Below are 24,960 nucleotides of genomic sequence, written 5' to 3'. Positions count from 1 at the left end.
GAACTAATAAAGGACAGCATCAAGAAAGCTGAGGAGTTTAATATCTATTTTTCTTCAGTCTTTACTTAGGGTGACTAGGTGTCTGATTTTTGACCAGAATACCCAGTTGAAAAGGGATCCTGGTGGCTCCGGTCAGCACCGCTGACCAGGTCATTGACTGTCCTGTTGGCAGCACCACGCAGCGGGGCTGGCAGGCTCCCGGCTAGCCTCTGTGCCGCGCGGCTCCTGGGAAGCAGCGGCATGTCCCTCCTCCAGCTCCTACACATAGGGGCAGCCAGGGGGCACAATGTCCCCACCCCAAGTGGTTCCCGACCAATGGGAGCTGCGGGGGTGGCACCTACAGATGGGACAGCGGCGGCATGCAGAGCTGCCTGGCTGCGCCTCCGCGTAGGAGCCAGAGGGGGGACATGCCGCTGCTTCTGGGAGCTGCTTGAGGTAAGCGCCCCTGACCCCCTTCTGGGCCCCAACCCCTTCTCCAAGGCCCTGCCCCCATTCACTCCATCCCCCTTCCCTCTGTTGCTTGCTCTCCCCACCCTCACTCACTCGCTCATTTTCACCAAGCTGGCTCAGAATGCCTGGTGTGGGAGGGGGTGTAGGCTCCAGGGTGGAGCCAGAAATGAGGAGTTCAGAGTGTGGGAGGGGGCTCTGGGCTGAGGGGTGGAGCTGAAGGGTTCAGAGTATGGGAGGGGGCTCTGGGCTGAGGCAAGGGGTTGGGAGGAGTTACGGGCTCTGGGCTGGGGGTGCAGGTTCTGGGGTTGGGCCTGAAATGCAAGATTCAGGGTATGGGTGGGGGCTCTGGGCTGGAGTTTGGGGGGGGGGGGTGTGAGGGCTCCGATGTGGGGCCGAAGATGAGGGATTTGGAGTGCAGGAAGGGGCTCCAGGCTGAGGGGTTTGGAGTGTGGGAGGGGGCTCTGGGATGGGGATGAGGGGTTTGAGGTGTAGGAAGGTGCTCCGGGCTGGGACCAAGAGGTTTGGAGGGCAGGAGGGGGATCAGGGCTGGGGGAGGCCTCTGGAACCTCACCCATTCTCCATGAATTTTCAAAGAGAATAGCTAATGATTCTGAGATTGCTTCAACTAGTTCCTTAAGTACCCTAGGATGAATTTCATCAGGCCCTGCTGTGTTGAATACATCTAACTTATCTGAATATTCTTTAACCGTTGGTTTCCTTATATTGGCTTGCATTCATTTCCCTGTTATCTGGTCACAGTTTAACTTTTAGAAAATCTAATGATGTGTTACTACTGGATGAATGAGAATTCCAGCATGTGTCTCCCAAATTGAAGTTCCTCTCACATTTGTTTAAGGAATGACAGAACACTTGAAGTTTTAGTATGGGACATTTGAATCCTGAGTTTTGGTCCAACCTATCATAGCTCTATTCAGAGCTAAACTTTCCCAGGGTTGGGAGTACTTGGTTGAGTGCGTTTAGTTCTGCTCATGATTAGTAACAGGAGATGAACTGTGAAGTTTGATCCCAATCCAAAGTTCATGGGTCCTCTGATACAGTATTTTCATTAATTTCACCATCCCTGAAGCTTATTTAGTGAGCACTAAAACAACAAGGAGTCTGGTGGAACCTTAAAGGCTAACAGATTTATTTGGGCATAAGCTTTTGTGGGTAAAAAAACGACTTCTTCAGATGCATGGCTTAGTGAGCACTGAAAGTGATCTTGGTGCTGTGCTAAAACACAGTCCTTCCAAGCAGCTTACAGTCTCATCCAGGCACAAAAGACTAGAGGATGAACACTAAAAAGAGCAATGAAATAAGTGGCTTTGCTACAAAATCAGCTATCACTTCAGAACACAAATTAGGCACCTTAATTAAGGTGTACTTGTGGCACCTTAGAGACTAACCAACGTATTTGAGCATGAGCTTTCGTGAGCTACAGCTCACTTCATCAGCTCACGAAAGCTCATGCTCAAATACATTGGTTAGTCTCTAAGGTGCCACAAGTACTCCTTTTCTTTTTGCGAATACAGACTAACACAGCTGTTACTCTGAAACCTTAATTAAGGTATTAGCCAGAAATATTGACTGCTTAGGGCCCGATCCTGCATCATGGAACTCAATAGACATTTTGCCATTGAATTCAATGGAAGCAGAATTCAGTTCTACAAGAACATCCCATTGACATTATTATATCTGAGTCTAGGTCCTAGTTCAATAAAAGTAAGGGGGTAGGAATTTCAAAAGCCAGGTGTCACATTTAATCCTCCTTAGAAGATGTTGGATCTATTTTCCTGCAGTTTGATTTCACTTGGAATTGAAATGATTTAAGTGCAGGGTCCTCAGGCAGAATTACAACATTGGTAATTATTCTACCACACTTCAGTGTAATTTACCATGTGTCATACTGTCTGAATGCAGGGAGCCCATGAATGTAAATGAGAGGAATAATTTCATTAAATCATTTTTTTACAACTGCATAATTTCAGTAATTAAAACCTTTACTTATATCAATTCAGAAGTGGGAAGAATATTACACTAATTCATTGTACTTTGAATGTAAACATGTTGGAGTGCATGGCCTTTTTCTCCCAAAGTTCAGTTTGGAGGGAATTGGCATTGCTTTTTGCATAGATCCGATTCTTCAGCCATATTTACTGCACTCCAGAAGTTTGAGACATGTACATTTTTAGGCAGCGTTTAGGGTATTTGAGGAAAGATTTCAGGTTAGGGAAAGCAAGCCAAAGACATGGTACAGAAGTCGGGACCCAAAAGGTGCAGGGCAATGAAGAATCAGCCCCATTGACTTGGCCTTGAGCCACTCACTTAGGGCCTGATCTTGTAGTCAGATTCTGATGGACTTCACTGGGTTTTGGATCAGACTCCTAGGGCATGATTTTTGGAAGGGGTGAGAACCCAAAGGACATTTATAGACAAGGAACATTTTTTTAAAATTGTTACTCAAAGGTTAATAAGAATCCCAGGCATGTCAATTAGTACGTGATGGGACCTTCAGAAATGAATATGATAAAGTATGTTTATTACAAAATATGATTTATTTCTAAATCTTCTGAAGCTAAGATTCAGAAATCATTACACTAAAATAGATCTGAGGTTTTAGTTTCCTGCTAGTGAAGACATTTAAAACCTCCAATTCTGTATTTCGAGCTGAGCAGGGGGATGTGGGTATTGTTGGGGTTCTGGGAGGGAATAGGGGTCTGGCCACACAAATCTAATTGCAGGACCCAGGCCTAACAGTAAAAAATGAGGGAAAAAAACCCCCCTCTGTCAAAAGTATTTAAAAATAGAAAGTTCAGCTAGAAAGATGCATGGCACATTTTTCATTACACTGTCTCTGTCTCTGGCAGAAAATTTTATCATCTTTGCTTTTTTCAGGAGAGTTAAATTTCTAGTCAGAAAAGCAAACCTTTCACACAATTTACAGATTTTACTTTGTAGATTACATAAACTGATTTAATTCTAACAGATTGCTGTGGTGACAGGGGCAATTTCATATATAATAAATCATAAATTATATAAACCAGTTTATTGGCTGCTCAGAGCTCTGTCCAGAACTGGGAAATTAATTAGTTTAAAATATCAACATCGCAGCTGATCCTGATGTAAAAAAAAACCAGACACATACAAAGAAAACCATTTGGTTAATTACCCTGGTGGAGAGATGCTTCCTTTTTCAGCCACTTTCAAAGGTCTTTTCATTCTGCCTTTGTCTGCTCTGCCTACCAGTCAGGGGCTGTGATCCTGCCCCCATTGAAGTTGGTGGGTGTTTTGCCATTGACTTCAGCAGGAACAGAATCAGTCTTAAACTCTTTAGAATTTTCTATCACTTATTTCTGTAGTCACATGACAGATACTGGTGCTTGTGACTTTTGCAAGTGAACATAGATAAGAGCCTGCATTGGGGTTACAAACAGAAAAGTCCCTGCTGAGAGTATCCAATTTCCATTTCCACTTAGTCCATGCTTTGATGTGCCCACCAGACTGCAAGATGTAACAAAGAAATAAAAGAGACTAGATTCTGTTCTCAATGACACCGATGGCAATTTGGAGAACTCCATCAGTGTAAGTGAATTTACACCAGTGTAAATTGGACCAGATTTAGCCCACTGATTGTAGCCAGCATCTGCCTCTTGTCTCATCAGTGTCATGGTTGAACATTGACAGTAGATATTGTTTAAAAGTGTGCTGCAACTATAGAATTTAGCAATACGTTCCCAGGTCAATCTCAACTTAGGAGGCAATGGAAGTCTATTTTTCATTGTCATTGACAGTCTTCTGCTGGACACTAGGGGACCACGGCACTGGAGCAAATCAGCAGTAACGTTATTGGAGTTAAACAGTGTGAGAGCAGAGTTGAGCCATGGATGTCATGGTCTTTGGGATAATCACAGGGGTGGAGGTTGGCCATATGAAAAAGATGCTTTGATTCACATAAAGCATCAATCTTTGCTCTGGAGGGGGTTAGATTAATGTACAATAATAGTTGCTAGGGGGGGAAGTGTGCAAAGATAAAAATTCAAGCGGGCAGAATCAGGTGCCAGGGGAAATTTAAAGCTGCATGAAATTGGAGAGTTAAAAAGAGGAAGTGGTCTGTCAAGTTTCTGTTGTGTTTGTATTGTAAGGGGGAAAACCAGGCAGGATATTCTAATGTCTAGTATTCCAGAGTTAGAGAAAAAATTGTCTACTAGTTAGAGCATAGGACTGTTAGTCACAAGTTTTAGGTTTTAGTCCCAGTTTTGAGGGACATATTAATTTGTATTACCATAGTGCCTAAAGTCTTGAGTCATGGACCAGGATCTCAGTGTGCTAGGTGCTGTACAAAACAGAACAAAAAGATGGTCCCTGCCCTAAAGAGACAACAGATAGATATAGACCAATAGGGGAGTGCAAGGGAATAATGAGACAATATTGGTTATTATTTATCTCACTTGGGTAAGTAACAATCTCAGTAAAACTGGACTTGTAATATATACCTCAGAAGGGACCCTTAATTGGTTGTGAAACACTCTGAGATTATAGGTTTCAGAGCAGTAGCCGTGTTAGTCTGTATCAGCAAAAAGAACAGGAGTACTTGTGGCACCGGAGAGACTAACAATTTTATTTGAGCATAAGCTTTCATGGGCTAAAGCCTACTTCATCAGATGCATGTACTAGAAAATACAGCAGGAAGATTATATATATTACATACACACAGAGAACATGAAAAAATGGGGGTTGTTATACCAACTCTAACAAGAGTAATCAATTAAAGTGGGCTATTATCAGCAGGAGAAAAAAAAAACGTTTGTAGTGATAATCAGGATGGCCCATTTCAGACAGTTGACAAGGTGGTGAGAGTAACAGTAGGGGGAAAATTAGCAAGGGGAAATAGTTTTTTGTTTGTGTAATGACTCATCCACTCCCAGTCTTTATTCAAGCCTAATTTAATGGTGTCCAGTTTGCAAATGAATTCCAGTTCTGCAGTTTCTCATTGGAGTCTGTTTTTGAAGTTTTTTTTGTTAAAGAATTGCAACTTTTAGGTCTGTAATTGAGTGTCCAGGGAGGCTGAAGTATTCTGTGACTGGTTTTTGAATATTATAATTCTTGACGTCTGATTTGTGTCCATTTATTCTTTTGCATAGAGACTGTCCGGTTTGGCCAATGTACGTGGCAGAGGGGCATTGCTGGCACATGATGACATATCACATTGGTAGATGTGCAGGTGAACGAGCCTCTGATAGTGTGGCTGATGTGATTAGGTCCTATGATGGTGTCCTTTGAATAGATATGTGGACAGATTTGGCAACGGGCTTTGTTGCAAGGATAGGTTCCTGGGTTAGTGTTTTTCTGGTGTGGTTGCTGATGAGTATTTGCTTCAGACTGGGGGGCTGTCTGTAAGCAAGGCCTGACCTGTCTCCCAAGATCTGTGAGAGTGAGGGATCGTCCTTCAGGATAGGTTGTAGATCCTTGATGATGCGCTGGAGAGGTTTTAGTTGAGGGCTGAAGGTGACGGCTAGTGGCGTTCTGTTATTTTCTTTGTTGGGCCTGTCTTGTAGTAGGTGACTTCTGGGTACTCTTCTGGCTCTGTCATATTATATATGTATAGGTGTTATAGGCTGAACAGTGCTACATAAATACAAAGTATTAGAGGTAGAAGTCATCCACCGCAGAAAATAAGTATAAGCCAGTAATTGTGTAGCTGGAAAGTTTGGAAGAAACTTCCAAAAAAAAAAAAAAACCAAAAACCCACAACAGATTCAGGCAAGATCCATTTCCAAGGCGTAAGTCAGAAAGAATCAGGGTGAGGTGTTACTCAGATCCGCTCTCCCTTCTCAGATCCACGCAGTGCCTGTTCTCTGGCATCATCAGCTGGAAAGAATTGCAAGGGAATAATCCAACCAACCTGGCAGGATTTCCACAATTTAAAGTACTACTGTAAATTACAACAGGGCAGCAGGACCTGAGGGAAGGGTAAAGACCGTCAAACATATATAACTTATCTAATGAAGACTATGGCCCTGATCCTGCAGTTGGATCTATACAGGAAAACCCTGTCCCCACTGCGGGTTCATCCATGTTGAGCTGTTGCAGGGTATTGGCCCAGGGCAGGACATGGTAATGCCTATAAGACAGTAGAGAGAACAATTTATGGTGGTCCAGAGGACATAATTAGGAGCAGTGGGATGAAGTGAAAAATATAAGACGAATATCAGAAAATGTTCTTGACAGTAAAATCTATTAGGCTGAGGAATAATCTTTCAGGGGCAATGATAGAAGCTCCATAGCATGGGACTTTTAAAAGATAGGCTGATTAAAATGCTAGTAATAATCGTACACTGGGAGGAAGAAAGAATGGGTGACTTACCAGGTCTTTTCTATCTCTAATGTCTATAAACCTGTGATATTAGAAAAATATAATATGGACACTTAGTTTGAAGATGGTTGAAATAAAACTTGTGAATATCAGAGGAAAAATTCCTCTTCATGAAAAAATAGCTATAAGGACTGATGCTGCTCTCAACTGGGTTTGCATTGGTCACACTTCTACTTCAGGAAAGTTGCTACAGATTCACACTGGTGAGTCTAAAATCAGAATGAGGCCCATTAAGTTTTGCTCTGGTTTCTTTAACGGACATTCAGAACCTCATTTGGCAGGTGTTACTGGGAGACTGCCAGTTGTGATGCTGCTTTGGAGAATGCCCAGAGCCTGAGGTGTTTTTGATTTTTAATTCCGCCCAGCCAACATGCCGCAGACAGAAGACCAGGCCAAATGCCACAGAAGCCTGAAAGATGCACTGTTGTATGGTTGACATAACAGGTTTTTCAGTAGACAGTTGTGAATTAACTCAAGGGGGACTTGAGCTGTTCTAGCTCTCCACAGTGAATCATAGCTACAAGAACTGTTTTCCAGAGGCGTGAAGAGGCAGTGACTTAGTACTTTCCTCTTAATAGGCTTTCGTCTTTGCTTTTTTCTTTGTTTGTTCTCTGTAGGATTGACTTTCCTCTTGCTTGTGCAAGCACTACAAAGGTGTAACTCCACTGACTCCATTAGAGTTACCCCTCATTCACACTGGTCTAAGTGAGAGGAGAACTGGGTCTTACTAGTGTTACTATTTCATGGGAATGTTAAGAGGGTCAGTTTGTTTGGTATCGGACACTGGCTGGGTGCCAGATATAGTCTGTAATACTCCCATCCCTGCAGTGTTAGTAAGATGGGGACTTTAATTTCACTTTACCAGTGGGGAAAGTGTGTGAAGAGATGGTCCATTACTGTCCATGGCTGGATTTACAATAGCCAGGGTTACTCTAATCATGCCCAAGACAGGACTCGGTAATGTTCATTTAGGGCCAGACTGGGAAGTACTTACATTAGTGAGTAGTCCCATTGATTTCATCTCAGCTCCTTTCCCCACAGTCCCTAGGGTTGAACAATTAACCCCAAAACCCAAACTTGTCCATGCTTCTATCCTCACTGTTCCTGTTCCAAAATATACATGCAAATTCCAGGCTTAATGCTAATCTTGCTCTCCTGGTACACTGATGTAACTCCATTGGCTTCGGTGGAGCTATTCCTGATTTGCACCACTGTAAGTGGGAGTGGAATCAGGCCAACAATTCTGTCCTCCAGTCATGCACCTAGAGCAATACTTGCCACCAATGGAAGCGCAGATCTGCCCATTAGCTATTTTGACATTCCCATTCCCACTTCCCCCAAAACCCTGAGTTAACTTACTCTGAGCCAAACTGATACCATTACATTGTGTTACATCTTACACAAGAGATCAGCAGTCCTACTGAAGTCAATGGAACTACTTGCGGCATCCGATGCTAATCACAGTCAGTAAAGATCTCACAGTCCAGCCCTTTACATAAGGCAGGAGCAGCAATGAGAACCTCTGCAGAGGTCCAGGCCAGGAGGAAGCTTCGGAGGCTCTGAAAACTATATGCCATCAGCAGGAAAAGTAGTCACTTCTCTCTGTTTTCCAGCTAACAATCTACTCTGGGTAAAAAAATGGATTCTCACTGCCCTGGTCAAGGCTTTAAACATGGGCTAAAACTGGTACTTTACATGTAAATCCCTTGGCATGGGAAAGGAGAATACTAGAGAAGGTCACCACGCTCCTATCCAAAATTTACCTTCCTCCTCAAAGCTGTTTGCAATAAGCAGTCATTTTGAAAACCAACCTAGCAGTGGTCAAACCTTGTGGTTTGAATTTTAATTTGTGACATGGATCATTAGTTATAGGAAAAAGGGATGATCTTCGCCACTGTAAGAGGAGAAGCTGCTCTAATATTGTACACAGGAAGTCTGACTTCTGCTACTTTCTAGTGTAGCCGTATCCACCGCCAGTCTAAAGTTTGCTGCTAGCCTGGTTTATCAAAGACTACAGTAATTAATTTCTCATTACTTTCCTGTAAGGAAGGATTAGCCTATTTAAGGACCTGAGGGAAGAGTTCCATCTGCAAGGAGGAGAGAAAGAAAGGCCGGGGGGGGGGGGGGGGGGGAGCAAGCATTGCCCCAGAGACAATACCAAGAAAGCTGCTCAGAGAATCTGTGAACTGATATTTCCTGGGAAGTGCACATGAAAGCCAAGGAGGAAAGATTACTGCATGATGTCTTTAATTTCCTAGAATCATAAGCTTGGAAATTAAATACTATACTCACAGCAAGAATTTAAGGCTCCATGTTCCTCAGAACAACTATTTTACCACTGTCCAGTAAGCATTGAAAAAGGAGACTGGATTTATATTAAAAACTGTAAGGAAATTATTCAAAGTGGAACCAGACCAAGGTGTGCATGGCTGAGCCTTGTATAAGGGGCACTCTTTGCAAAAAGTTTGGCTGTGATGAGAAGGAAAGATGCAGTGGGGAAGGATTATGTGCCTATGTATCATTGAAGTGACCCACTTGTTTCTGAAGAAAACGCCACAGAAGATCTCCATAAAGATGCCAACAGTGGCATCACACCTTTCAACATCTCTTTTTCCAGGCTTTTCTACTAACATATGAAGCTTCAGATGGATCTGGAAGTGTTTTGACCCCTGGAGAAAATGGACAAGCTATATTGAAGAGTATGTTTGATTGTGAAATAGTTTTACAAACTTCACAATCTATTTATTGAGACACATAATAGTCCCCATGGCCTTAGTTTTGCTAGGTTAAACAAGCCACGCTCTTTATCCTCCTCTGATAAGATAGGGTCTCCATTCCTCTGATCATCCTAGTAGATGTTCTCCATGCCTGGTCTAGTTTGAATTCAGTTCTGGTCACCCATGTTTAAGAAAGATGTACACAGTATTCCGAATGAGTTCTTACCAGTGCCTTGTACAATGCATTAATACTTTCCTATCTCTATTGGAAATACCTCATCTGATGCAATCCTAGGATCACATTTGCCTTTTTTCGCTTCCACATCACGTTGGCAGCTCATCGTCATCTTCTAATTGACTAATACATCCAGATCTTTAGGATCTTGTGTTGTTTCCAACTGATAACTCCCGCACCTTGTAGCTGAAATTCTTTTTATTCACCCCTAAGGGCATGATCTTGCACTTTGTATTATTGAATTTTGTTCCGTTTCTGTTACTCCTGTCCTCAAGGTCATCAAATTCTTCCAGTGTAATATTCCCGCCCTCCACTGCATTGGTTTGCCTCCCAATTTATTTTCTGTCAAAATACGTACAACTAAATCCCATGGCCCAGGGCACACATCACTTGATAAATAGAATAGCCAGAGCCACTGGGATCCAGTTAAGTGAATGCATCCGATGAAGTGAGCTGTAGCTCACGAAAGCTTATGCTCAAATACATTTGTTAGTCTCTAAGGTGCCACAAGTCCTGCTTTTCTAGTTAAGTGAACGTTGCTTTTAAAACAAGATTATTGCAGACATCTAAACACAGGGATAGTTGAGTGATGAGCAATGGTATTTCATTCCTTTTCACTGCAGAAAAACCCAGCCTATCACTCAGTAATATACTTTACTTTGCACTCATATAATAAACTTGCGTTTTCTTTAGTGAAGTCCCTAAACAGCAGGCGAACACAACTCAATTGAACAGACTCTGCTGAATCATAAAGATCCTAAACCTGAACAGGCAGAAATCTCATTATCCCCTGGCCCTCACCACGGATCAAGTCTCTCTGGGTAAAGGCTGATGAGCATGACTAAATGAATACAGAAATCTTTGCTATTCCGATACCTCTAGCTAGTTGCTGCCCAGGGGAGCAAATAATGGACCCGAGCTGCATATTTTACACAGCCTCCGGTGATTTCATAGGAAACAGAGGTGATCCTAATAAGTGGCCATTATATATTGCAGCACCACACAGCTTGTCTACTTTAGTCCAGAAACTTGTAACTACCTGGAAGGATGTATTTAAAAATATCACATCTGTATAACAGTGCATTCTAAGGTCATCTAACCAATGCCCAAGGTAAGTCAAGTTACCACAGCTGTTCAGTGGGAGTTGATCCTTCGAGGAGCTGAGTGCCTTCTAGCTGCAGCCCACTGCTGATATTCACTCTTGCCCCTTCCTGACATTGCTCCCTGTTCAGGAGAGAGGCACCTTCCAGTCTGGGGGCTGACGTGGAACTAAAACCGCAGGGGCAGGATTGGCTGCAGCTATTTGTTTCCAACTCCCTCTGCCAGGTAATTTGGAACAGAGGCATTAACCTAGGAAAGTGTTAAAATTCTCAAACCCAAGATCCTGTCGTTGGTGCATCTTGAAAATGTGGACAAAGGCAGCTTTAAGTCAACGTTATGCTTCCTGATCTAGGGGCCGTCTGGCCACTCTGCCCCTCCCTGGCCTGGTGTAAAGTAGAGAAGCCTCAGAACTGCTCTTTATTACACCAGCTGCCGATGGCCCCACAGGGCTGTTTGCAGCTGGGAATCACTGTGGCACAGAAATGACCTGGACATGCTCCTGTTTCCTTGGGACCCACCACCTCTGCTGATGGCCCAGAAGGGAGTGGTGTAAGGGCTATTACAGTTAGTCTGTACCACCTGGGGTTTCCCCTGTGCATGGGAACTGCTCCACCTGCAGCTAAATTGGCTTTGAGGGTGGCAGCACAAAGCAGCCATGCTGGAACCAGGGATCTAGGCCTCCGACACTGTTTTGCCTCTTTGTGGACCACCCACTAACTTGGGCATGTCAGAGTAATTGCAACAATCCCTAAAAAACGCATTCACTTCAGTGTATGCTGCAGCTGCCAGATTGCTCTGATCCAGTGGGGCCTGAAAAACTGAGAAGTAACTGTACATACTGTGTGAAAGTACAAAAAAGGACAGCAGCTGCGCCATAGAAACACATCTGTATCCAGAGATAATTATGTGGGATGAGGCAGGACAACATGGGGTCAACCCAGTCTGCTCCTCCTCTCCAGCCCATCTACGATAGCCATATCAACCTCAGGTAAAGTGTCAGTTCCCTCTCATCCCCAAACAAGAACCCTGGGACAACCTACTAATTGTATACCATGCATGCCCATGGAAATACTCTAGTGTGCTGCTTTGGAAGGCTCCTGAGCATATGGGAATTCACAAATCAGATGCCAGAGGAGATCAAGGGATACAAAAACTTGCCTGAAGGTCACCAGTGCAAAGATCAGTAGGATCCGAGTTGAAAATCATTACCCAGTTACAGTAGCTTGGGCTCCCTTTGTTAGATGAACTTCTTGTTCTGGCCCCAGTTCCTCCATGCCGCCAAGATCCCATGGTTATGGGTGCTTTAGAAATGGAAAGGATAGGTGGCCATAACAACAAGACCCCACTCACTTCAGTGGGGCTCTCAGTAGATGCAGGGGTTTACCTACACAGAGTAACTTGAAGGATTGGAGCCTAAGAAGACAGTAACACAAGGATGGGGGGGAAGGAGGAGTGGAGAAACATATAATGAAAGGGATTTCCCTCTTCCTCCTACACTAAGCTCCTGTGTGGTCAGCAGCTTTTATTAGTTGGTTAATTTCATAGGAGCATCCTGGGGGAAGTGGGTCTGGTGAAGGTATCTGAAGGATTTTATGGAGAGGGCATTCCAACTGTAAAATATGGTGTGGAAAGAAGTGAGATAATGGTTGAGGAAGAAGCAGACAAACAAGACATCAAGGCTGGAATATTCAGATAAAAATCTAATGAAAAAACACTCAGCTCCAGACAAAGGCAACAGCTGGCACACAGGCCGCTGTATAGGATTACCCAGGAGATGCAGGATGCCTATCATTTCACCAAGGTTGCTAGACCTTTCACAGCATCCTGGCTCCTAAAGGTCAGTGACCATTTGTTAAATTTCACTGCACATCCATCTGTCACTCCTTGTCTCCCCAGTTTTGCCTCCCAGAGGAACAATAAGCAGTAGATATTTTCAGGGTAGACAGGCCCTAGCTGCGACATTCAGGATTCCAAACACTCTAAAGTCTGGAGATGGGGTGTGTGTTTGGATTGGTGGTTTGGTTTGGCCCAGCCCATTACAGAGAAAGGGAACCTTAGTGAAATTCAGATGTAGGTCCAGACTCTGACCTGTGATTGGATGTTGGGGGCCTGTGGAAACTGACTCTGCTACTAAAAGTGATTGCCACATGAGTAATGACCAAGGATAACTGAGGGAGAACAGGTTTCAGAGTAACAGCCTTGTTAGTCTGTATTCGCAAAAAGAACAGGAGTACTTGTGGCACCTTAGAGACTAATCAATTTATGTGAGCATAAGCTTTCATGAGCTACAGCTCACTTCATTGGATGCATATTGTGGAAAATACAGAAGATTTTTTTATACACACAGACCATGAAAAAATGGGTGTTTATCACTACAAAAGATTTTCTCTCCCCCCACCCCACTCTCCTGCTGGTAATAGCTTATCTAAAGTGATCACTCTCCTTACAATGTGTATGATAATCAAGGTGGGCCATTTCCAGCACAAATCCAGGGTTTAACAAGAATGTCTGAGGAACAGTGGCGGGGGGAAAAGGAATAAACAAGGGGAAATAGGTTACTTTTTATAATGAATCAACCATTCCCAGTCTCTATTCAAGCCTAAGTTAATTGTATCCAATTTGCAAATTAATTCCAATTCAGCAGTCTCTCGTTGGAGTCTGTTTTCGAAGTTTTTTTTGTTGAAGGATAGTCACTTTGAGATCAGAAATCGAGTGACCAGAGAGATTGAAGTGTTCTCCGACTGGTTTATGAATGTTATAATTCTTAACATCTGATTTGTGTCCATTTATTCTTTTACATAGAGACTGTCCAGTTTGCCCAATGTACATGGCAGAGGTGCATTGCTGGCACATGACGGCATATAATCACATTGGTAGATGTGCAGGTGAATGAGCCTCTGATAGTGTGGCTGATGTTATTAGGCCCTGTGATGGTGTCCCCTGAATAGATATGTGGGCACAGTTGGCAATGGGCTTTGCTGCAAGGATAGGTTCCTGGGTTAGTGGTTCTGTTGTGTGGTATGTGGTTGCTGGTGAGTATTTGCTTCAGGTTGGGGGGCTGTCTGTAGGCAAGGATTGGCCTGTCTCCCAAGATTTGTGAGAGTGTTGGGTCATCCTTCAGGATAGGTTGTAGATCCTTGATAATGCGTTGGAGGGGTTTTAGTTGGGGGCTGAATTGGAATTAATTTGCAAATTGGATACAATTAACTTAGGCTTGAATAGAGACTGGGAATGGTTGATTCATTATAAAAAGTAACCTATTTCCCCTTGTTTATTCCTCCTCCCCCCCCCCCCGCACTGTTCCTCAGACGTTCTTGTTAAACCCTGGATTTGTGCTGGAAATGGCCCACCTTGATTATCATACACATTGTAAGGAGAGTGATCACTTTACATAAGCTATTACCAGCAGGAGAGTGGGGTGGGGAGAGAGAAAACCTTTTATAGTGATAAACACCCATTTTTTCATGGTCTGTGTGTATAAAAACATCTTCTGTATTTCCCACAGTATGCATCCGATGAAGTGAGCTGTAGTTCACGACAGCTTATGCTCAAATAAATTGGTTAGTCTCTAAGGTGCCACAAGTACTCCTTTTCTTTTTGAGGGAGAACAGAGGATCCCCTGGGGTGGGTTGTCTGGGATGGGAAGCTGAGTCACTCCATGTGGTGATGTCCCTGGCCCTCTTGACAATCACTAAATTTCTCCAGCTAATGTATCCTCCCTGGCCAGCAAAATGGCTAGAGCCACTCTTCCTCCAGCACTGGAATCTGAGCCAGTGTTAGAACTCCCTCTGTGACACAAGCCAGTTTCTGAACCTCTGAGCCTCAGATCCCTCATTTGTAAGACTGAGTAGAGGTGCCGTGTGGATTAGTTTAAGAATATTTGTAAAGTGCTTTGAAGCAGGTTTACAGAGAGTCCCATACCTCAGGACTAAAATAACCTCTGGAGCACTACAACTCTTCACACAGACACAGGTCAATGGCTAGTAGATATGAATGGGGTGGATCAGTGTGAGCCCCCAACACCTCTACAAAGAGGCAACAGCTCTGCCATGTTCCTGACATGACACCTCACCCCATGCAGCAGAACCACAGTGCGTCTAGCCGGACGGGTATCTGTGTACTGGCAGGAGAGGGGAGAATTTAGGCTGAATGCAGAAAAATCCAGTTCTTTCACTGTTTTGTAAACATCCCAGCACTAGTTCTGTCTGGTAAGAGATCTCAGGATGAGAATATTCCATATATCATCTCACCGAGAATGGACTATAGCATCTAAACAAAATTTGTAGGTCTTTAGGTGATCAGATGGGCTGGGAGTAATTTCAGGAGAAGAGAGTTAGTTAGTTCAGAGTAAACCTAGCAGGGGTCTAATTACTCAGACTGCTGATTGCCAGTTGTTTCTAGAGCACAACTATAGGGCATTACAAAGCTAAGAAAAACAGTCCCCATAACACTCCAGCACATGGGCTGTTGTCACAAAAACACACTGAATTGTAACAACAACAAGCAGCAATTTCTGACCAGGACTTGCAGTGATAATCAGCTATTCATGAGGAGGCATATGCCAGCAGGCTATGCTGCACCAGAGATTCTCAGCAAGGAAGAGGCTAGTAGCCCATTAACCCTGGAATTGCCTTCCCTACAGAGTCCAGCTGCCCCTCTCCACAGGTAGCCCAACCACCATGAAAGCAAGATCAATTCAGAACTAACACTGGCCTTTTCCTTTCCCCTTCTTCTCTCTGGCAGCAAAGACGCTGTAGCATATATAACTGGAAAACTAATGTCTCTGTTTTACATATATTGAATTTTAAAAGTTTTAAGAACTCTGCCTGCCCTTTTGTTCTCAGAGGCACTGCAGCCTGATACAGAAGAGGCGCGTGCGCACACACACACACACACACACACACACAGCTCTCATAACGATTTTACTAGTTATTGGTTTCCTAAATCTAAAACCACCAACGAAACAAATATCTCGCCATTCAGACTGAAAGTATATAGTTGTTCTTTGTGTAGGAAGAGACGTCCAGAGCAAATTCCCTGTTCAGCTCCGACTTCCGTGTGCTGTAAGAGGTGGATCTTATTTCAGCATCTGCATTTTACTAGAGTTGCCTGTGATTTTCAGAGTGACTTCAAATTAAAATTACTACTGTATGTGATCAATATGAAGGGGAATTAGTCATTGTACTGCAGCCACTTTGGTTATTTTCAGGGATTTCTGTTAGTGTTGTTTTATAGTCTAGGTGAGGTAGGGGTGTTTTCCGCAGGTTGCAAAATTTAGGGACAAATGTATCCATCCTTACTCATACAGAGTTCCCTTTGAGTTCAGAGAGAAGCTTGCCTGAGTAAGGACTGTTGCATTGTGTCCTGATTAGCAAGTGTAAATGGCAGATGAGCGGAACTCGGAGTAAATATGCAGCTATAGAACCATTTCCATTAGCAAACATTGGTTTTATAAGGCCAAATCCTGCTCTTAGCTACACCATTGGAGTCAGTGATTTTACATGAGCGTAAGAGAGCAGAATTTAGTCCATATATTAAACATTAAGAAATGGGTTTCATGTAACTCAAACAGAACACATTGAATAATTTACATATCATTTGCATAAAGTTTAGGACTACTCTCAAGCCCTGAAGAAGAGCTCTCAGTAACTTGAAAGCTTGTTTCTCTCACCAACAGAAGTTGGTTCAATAAAAGATATTATCTCACCCACCTTATCTCTCTCTCTCTCTCCTCTCAGTGCTGGCAAGTTAAACCTGTGATCTAGACACAGTTACCATGTGTGGACTGGATTGCAGCTGCTGCATGCAGTAATGCCCCGCTGAGCCTGTCCATTCCTTTCTTTCAATCAGACAGTCTACAAAAATTTACAGGAATCCTATGGTTTGAATCCTGATATTCCCATTCCATCATACAGTGCTGATGGTTCACAAGAGTGGAGCAGATGGGCATAACAGGAGAAAAACTTTTTGATTTAGAAATAAGAAAGTAAGCCCCACAGTTTATAGTTTCAGGTGTTACAGTGTGAAATAAAATATGAAGCTTTGAAGGCCTTGAAATATTGCTTTAAAGTGCCAGAGATGATTGTTGCATCACACAGAGACCATTGTGTAACACATTAAATCTGAGCCAAGAACATTCATGCAAAGTGACACTGTTAAGTAATTTATAGAGGAAGAACTGCTTCCCTGTGAAGATGCCAGCATGAGGTATGTGCATCACTTACATCCAGACCTAGTTAAACTCTAGTTGTATAGGCCTTGAGCTGATCTTTTGGATAAAGATACTGCTTAAAGTGGGGGGGCAGGGGTCAGATTTTGCAAAGGGATTGCAGACCCAGCAAAAAACAAAAAGCAGGATCGCTGAGGGGCACGATTTAAGCATGGTCTTACCAAAACTGCTGCTCTCAGATTATGATCGATCCTACTTTTTTCAGATCACTTGAAGCACAACATAAGGGTGAATTGCATTCATATTTTATATTGAAACAGTTTAAATCCAGTGTATTTAGAGAGAGCATCCCATACTTTACGGGTGATAGGAATGGAGCCACAGTTTGTAAATAGCCCCTGCTTTATAATGGGCCTGCCCAGAACCCCAGATCCAAACAACTAGCACTTTGGAGTGTTCAAACTATGGATGCAAGTTGCAGCTTGAGCCCACCTCCAATATAATTAGACACTGGGCTACTGAGACTCAGACTTTCTTTGTATCTTGTCTGGTTACTCCTACTCCCAAATGTGACACAGAGGCCATTGGTACTGGCCAGCAAAGTGCTCACCAAAAACTAAGTAAGTTCATGGAGGATAGATCTATCAATGGCTATTAGGCAGGATGGTCAGGGGTGGTGTCCCTAATCTCTGTTTGCCAGAAGCTGGGAATGGGCAACAGGGGATGGATCAGTTGATGATTACCTGTTCCATTCATTCCCTCTGGGGCACCTGGCATTGGCTGCTGTCGGAAGACAGGATACTGTGCTAGATGGACCTTTGGTCTGACCCAGTATGGCCATTCTTATGTTCTTAACAAAGAACTCCTGTATTAGACCGGACAAACTCACTATACCTACTACCACTTTCATGGTTTTTATCCATGAAGGGTAGCATGTGAGGTCTCTACTGAAAGCTTGTAACTTATCAATACTCAGTCATTGTGAGATGTGTGAATGGGTAATATTTAAGGAATATTGTGACTATATTGGAAACTATGCCTTATGGTCTTGGAGTAAAAGGGTCACCTGACTCATATGTCTTGGTGAGTAGGAGGGAGTGGTCATCCCTTCCTGGTTAGCTAGTGATGAAATGCAAGGTTCAGAACAGCCAATGGGAAAAAATCACCAAAGACAACTGCAAACAATCAAAACCACTTGGAAATAAAAAGGAACGTTATAACAGACGAGGGATTTGCCCTGTTTGTGAATAAAGACAAAAGACTGATTCAGTCCATCACAAAAGACACTTTGCATCCATTTGCTGAGAAGCCAGCTTGTTGAGCAGGGGAGTTTCCCTAAAGATTGGATCCTGGTTCCCGTGAAGCCAGCCAGCTCTGCAACAGAGCAAACTTTGGGGGAAAACCTACTTTATTAGAGAGGAAAGGGTAACGATTGATAAAGTGTAGGCTGTAGTTCACATTTTATTATTTTGTTCTGTATTGTAACCATTTGCTTCCATCACTTTCTCCTGTTTCTAATTGAATCTCTAGTCTTTCTTAAATAGATTTTATTATTATAAGTGCTCAGAGTACTATACATTATACAGGAACAGTGAATGAAGGTAAAACTGGGGCACACTGCTTCTTTGGGGGCAGAGTATCTGGGATTTCTGTGAGCACCAGTGTCAGGGGCTGGACAACAGAGTGGAATGCTTCAGGGGAACACTAGGACTGGGAGGCACCTCTTGTTAACCTGCTGGGCAAAGACAGGACTGGCATTGCCTAGAGGAGAGTGCCTAACAAGCTGGTGGCATCAGGGAGCAAACACCAAACTAACACAAGCAAGACTCCCTCATGCTGGAGGCAGGAGAGAAGGTTACACGCAGTCCTGGCTACCTCAAGAACCATCCTACAAGGTCAGGGTTATTGCTACATATTGTAGCAAGTCTGGACATTGGAGACTGCTCTTTGGCCTCCCTTCACAAAAGGTGTTTGGCATGTGGTATTTTCACTGAAAATCCTTGCAGGTTTGGACAGTGCAGCCTTATTGCACCCTCTGAAGTGAAGATAGAAGTACCTGAATTTGATGGAGAGAAGAATGACTTAGAGAGCAAATTACCTTCTCCACTCCATCCTCCCCCTTCTCCTCTGAGTCCTCCCTCCTCACCAAAGGGCTGCTGCTAAAGTTCTCTGCCTCTCCCACTGCTCCACCCACATCACCACTCCTTTGAGCCCCTTCATTGGCGTCCTCATTTCTTACTTGAAGAAATTCAAGAGCCTCATGCTTACTTTCAGAGGCCCTACATAGACTTTGTCACTGCCACGTTTCTCCTCTTATTCCCTCCCACTCTCTCGCTACATTGCGCCCAGTTCTCCCTCCTTACCGCTTGCTCTTTGCATTAGTCTTCCATCCATTCTCAGCAATGACGCCTTCATTCATACGTTTGCTTCCCCCTATGCCTGGGACTATCTCCCACTTTTCTGTCAAGCACCTCCGAATCTTCCTTTTCTGTCAAGCTGCTTCCCAGCCAGAAATCCTTCCTGTCTCAGTCACCTCACTCTTGGGGCCCAGCTCTTCACCGCGCTAAACCTAGGGGTGTCATTTACATCAATGCAATTTGGGTGTGAAATATTAATCAGTCAGAATGCTGGCTTTTTACACTTTCTGTGCAATGATGTAAGTGACTGCATGAGGTGCAGAGTAATGGAGAATCAAGCCCCTCAGCGTCCTCACAGCTGTTGTCCTGTCTTGTATAGATTTGATTGTAAGATCCTGGGGGCAGAGAGACCATGTGACACTTACAGCACTAGATCAATCAAAGGATTTTCATTTCTCATCCCCAGCATGTGAACAGTTAAAACAGACATGCTGCACCCAGTCTTGCTCTGAGGGGGATTTTTTTGGTTCTTTTTTTAAATGAGATTTCCACAGTTGGAGCATTCTGTGCACACCATGAACAAAATCCTCCTGCTGCTGCTTGCAGCCCCATTGAATTCAGGAGGGGGTTGCACCACTATAGTAGAAGAGAATGTGACCTCTTTCTTTCTGGGACTAGTGTTCCCAGCAGCTATTTAGCCACAGATTCACCTTTCCAGGTGAAATACAGGTCCAAAGCACCTGTCCAGGTCATAAGCTTTTAACGGAATGCTTCTCTGCTTGGCCTCTTTTTTTAAATTCTCTAAGAACATGAATGTGAACATGACAACAAGCATTTAACAAGCCATGCAAACTCTGCCCTCATTAGTCTAAATATGGGAGAAGCAGCAGCTACATGCGGAGTGGCTGCTGATTAACATGAACTTAAGAATATAGGGCTGGTTGCCAGCTAAAGGATCCCTTCAACCAAGCACAAATTAAGTGCACAGCATGTGAGAGCGTTCAGGCATATTGCAGTAATGAGTCCCCCTGGACTTTTCAATTTGGACTTCTCATGAAATGTCTGATCTGAGTCTAAATTTTGAACACCCCAAAATCTGGAGGTGCTTGAGCTTGGGATTTTTGTTTAGCCCATTATAAAAAAAAATAGGGGTCATTTACAAAATTTGGATCCAATCTGGCTTCAGATTTTGAACCCCAGCCCCACTCAGAGTTTGGGGGCATCAAGTTCTAGGATATGGCTCCATCTCTATACTTCATAAAGCTTGTGAGATGCTGTGAAAAATCCATTTCTCTTGCCTTGTCCCAACATCTTCCAGGGTAAGAAGTAGAAGACTTGGACCTTGATTCCAAGAGAATCTTTTTCTTATCAGTGTTGCCTCTCTCCTCTTCTGCAGCAAAGTAAAGATAAAGGAGTAAGCTGAGAGGTGCAGTCCTAATGCCAAGATTTTGAAAAGTAATTAGTGATTTTGGGTGACCAGCTGGAGACATCTTAAAGGGGCCTGATTTTCAGACATTGCTCAGTATTCACCCTCTTGAAATCAGACCTATTTAAATAACTATGCAATATCTGAAAATCAGATTCCTTTCAGATGTCTCCAGCTGGTCACCCAAAAATCACTAGTTACTTTTGAAAAAATCTTTTCCTAAGCCCATATGAATACTGTAAGTCTGCTCTTAGCTACTATGACAACAGGTGTCTAAGATCCTAGATACAATATGCGAGATAGAAACAGAGGGATAAAGACACATAGGCAAAGACAAAAAAAATTTAGAACTGGAACCAGGTCCAATTTCTTCAAAGCATTAAGGTTTTGGTTTTGGTCCATCTCTTGCTCTGGATGATCATTTTTAGGCTTGTATCCTGACAAGGTTGCTTGATTGTAACTAAGTATTATGCATGGTTCTGGTATGCAATTCCCAATGTTCCAAGGAAGGACAGAAGAACCATTTGTAGTCATTGTGGATGTCACCTCTGTGTTTGCTGGAAACTAGGCATTGCACCATGGCTCTTGGAAAGGACATCTCTAACAGAAGCCTAATTTATTGAGTTGGGCAACATTCTTCCCTATATTGGCTAAGAATTAATTTCATTAAATATTTTAGAAGACTGAAATGATGATCACTATGACTAGATCTCTGAAAGATTCTGGTCCAAGACCTAATAATTCTGGATCATTGTTTCTTTGCAGTTAAACTGGGCCAATATCATGAAATTCTCATGCCTTGATGAGAAAGAGAGTAGACTCCCCCCACCCCCTCCCACCCCGGGTTAACATTTTGTTCCTTTTGCTGGGGGAAGGAATAAAACTGATAGCCCAACCAAAACAAGATGGATTGAGACTGGCTGAAGGGGATGAAGTGCCCATTTTACAGATGGGGGAAATGGAGGCAGAGAGAAATTACGTGACTTGCTCAAGATCACACCAGAATTCTGTGGCAGAGGAGGGCCACATAGAAATAATGGGACAAATTCTGACCTGATATATGCAGGTGGGACTCTGACATCAGTGGAATTGAAACTGCTTATGCCAGGTCTGAAATGGGCTCATTATGTCAAGAATACTTTGGTTGCCTCTTTTTATTGGCAAAGACATTGCTTGAAAAAAGAATAATTACTGTTACCTTAAACAGGGTGCTGTACTTTAGGGCACTGAAGTAGCTATTCCTTTAAGGAATTCAATTCCTGATTGTTATTCCTTACACTTTCCCCTCTCTTCAGTTTTTTCCACTGCCATTTATTCATTACACTCCCCTTCTCTGCACTACAAAAACGTCTCCCAGGAATAATGCTCTCATGCTATGGTCCTCTGGGGTTTAGGAGCACAAGTCTGCACTAATCTCACCACAATTACCTCTCCATATTACAAGATACAAGTCTAGTCACTCTTCTTAGACAAGCTCATGAGGTCTCAGAGGGTGAATACAGCCCTTTGTACAAAGCCATTTAAATAACCAGTTCTTCCTACTGTGTATTGTTTTGTTTGCAACTAGGTTGTCATAATCTGTCTGGTACATGAGGCATTGGGACCTATCACAGACCTTTCCAGAATACCAATCCCTTTAGGAATGAATGTGGCTAGCTAGAGCTATTCTGCATAGTAGTCCAACCCCTGGCACTTGTACACAGTGTAGCTTTACAGGGGAAAAAACCCCAAAGATATGGGACATTTCTAAAGAGCTTTGAGTTCTTCTGATTCAGAGCACTATACACTTGCAAAGTATTATTAGATTACTTGCTTCCCAATATAGGCCTTCAATCAAGAGGAAGCTATTGCATAGCACTGTACTTTTCAAATTCTTCACAAGACCATTGAGACCTGCATCCAGATCCAAGCTACATGACTCACACGTCTCTAATCACCACTGTGCATCTATTACATCCTAGGCGGATTATCAAAGGCATGGGAAGAATTCCATCTGCAGAGAGAGTAAGAACATTTGTACCATTCAGTTTAGGGAGGAGATGAGCAATGACAAGGTTTCCTGCCCGCTTCCCCCCTGCCCGCCCTTCTGTGGAGTGAATGACTGCCCGAGATCAAGCTTAAAATCTATGGGTCTCATTCATGGCTGCCCTGAAGCACCTTTCCACCAGCCACAAAGCATCAGCCCTCTGCTGAATTCCTCATGCAAAGGAAACCTTTTGTGCAGGAGGCATTCCAGGAACGTGTTGGGAATTAGAGGGGAGTAGTGAGATCTGTGACCCTGCCATCTCTACATCTCAACTATTATGCAGATGCATAAAGCCCATGGGACCTTGTCAGTGGGGGCACAAATTAAGGCAGCTCTGAGGACTTCTCTATCTTCTGCCAGGGAATGAACTGGTCTGAGCCGCCCCAGAATCTGGGTGACATTTGTGACATAGGCTTAAGAACCTGCGAATTCACCTTGGCCTGCTGTAGAGTTCTCCTAGCCTAGCCACAGTGCCGCATTACTAGAGGGCTGCGATGAAAGTACAGCACCTTAGAAATCCTCCTCCCACCCTATTTCACAGCACCACCACTATAAGCTTTATTACAGCACGTGGGTTTAGCCAGCCCTGGAACGCCTCCCTGTCTGTGCCTCGCAACTAAGATAACACAGAGACGTGAAATGTGACAGTTAATGGGAAGTGTAAGAGGTGCCTTGCCTGGAGAAGGCCAGTCATACCATAAAGGTCCAGTATCTATACTTCCTATTGCCATAGAGGGCATCATGCATCTCTCAATTATATGTGTCTGTGTAAGGCATACAAGTTTCTGTACTTGGTCTGGGCAATAAAGGTAGAGTAATTTAATTCAAGTGGAGCATGCGACTACCTTTACATATTGTAACTAGCCCTTGCACCTTTCAACTCTTTTAGCTGTCTCCATGCCCACACTGACCACAAACAGTTTTCCTCTGGGGAAGGATTGCACCCCAAGTCCATAACTCACTCCTGCTTCCTTCCCAGCAGTGTGTTTGTTTTGCAAGTAACATGCTGACAGAGCACCAATTTCATTTGCAAAGAAAAGGTCCTTTTGGGAAGAAGCGTGCCTAATCAAAGAATTCTTGAATCTGTAAAAGAGGCCGAACACTTTGCTATGACCCTTCGTAACCATTCTGGGTTTCCCCCCTATTTCTGTTCAACTATTACACCAACATTCTGCCTCTTCATAATTTGCATTTATAAAGTGTTTCCAAACATCATAACTCTCTGCACTTCCATGGCACCTCCCCAGGATCATAGAAGATCAGGGTTGGAAGGGACCTCAGGAGGTCATCTAGTCCAACCCCCTGCTCAAAGCAGGGCCAATTCCCAATTAAATCATTCCTGCCAGGGCTTGGACCTTAAAAACCTCAAAGGAAGGAGATTCAACCACCTCTCTAGGTAACACATTCCAGTGCTTCACCACCCTCCTAGTGAAAAAGTTTTTCCTAATATCCAATCTAAACCTCCCCCACTGCAACTTGAGACCATTGCTCCTCCTTCTTTCAGATGTCAAGGAGGGTATGGAAGAGCTGCCTTTTGAAGCTCTTGGAGGAATACAATCCCCTCTATATCTGACCAGGGACTTGAACCCTGGACCCTCAAATTAAAAGTCTGATGTTCTACCAACTGAGCTAGCCAGGTACACTACCAGGTACACATCACGGCACACTTTACAAACATTAAGTCACTTAGCCTCACAACTTAGTGAGAAACAAGAACCACCAGGATATTTTCAAAACTTTCAGCCAGCAGAGTGAGAAGGCACAGTTGCTCTCACCACTAGACCAGAGAGGCAGTAGGACTAGTAGCTGGAACCCATCAACAAAAGATTCAAGAGGCCTGGGGCGAGATTCTATGCTGTACTACTTCAAGGGATGGGGGAGCAGTGCAGTGGGAGGAGGGCTACGGTGGCTTTAAACCATTGTTGTGCTCTCCCAATTCTGCATTGCTCCAGGGCCTAAGCAGGCTTCCCTGCCACAAGCATAACTGATATGTTATGCAACCTGTTATGGCAATCTGTTCTTGGCTGTCCTGGGGCAGCAGTGCTGCCCAGAATCTCTGCATCACATTTCCCTCCCCCGCCCCGGCACACCCCTTCCATCCCCAGC

The 24,960-nt window shown here is 43.6% G+C and overlaps 1 non-coding gene across 1 annotated transcript; it reads right to left on the bottom strand.

The window, feature by feature from the left end:
• Nucleotides 1-24,420: 24,420 nt before the first annotated feature.
• Nucleotides 24,421-24,493, bottom strand: TRNAK-UUU. The gene has a single exon. It is a non-coding gene; the product is annotated as a tRNA-Lys (tRNA).
• Nucleotides 24,494-24,960: the final 467 nt, after the last annotated feature.

Source organism: Chelonia mydas, chromosome 3 (assembly GCF_015237465.2).
Source record: "Chelonia mydas isolate rCheMyd1 chromosome 3, rCheMyd1.pri.v2, whole genome shotgun sequence".
Lineage (NCBI taxonomy): Eukaryota > Metazoa > Chordata > Testudines > Cheloniidae > Chelonia > Chelonia mydas.
This window is presented reverse-complemented; position numbering and strand designations above follow the sequence as displayed.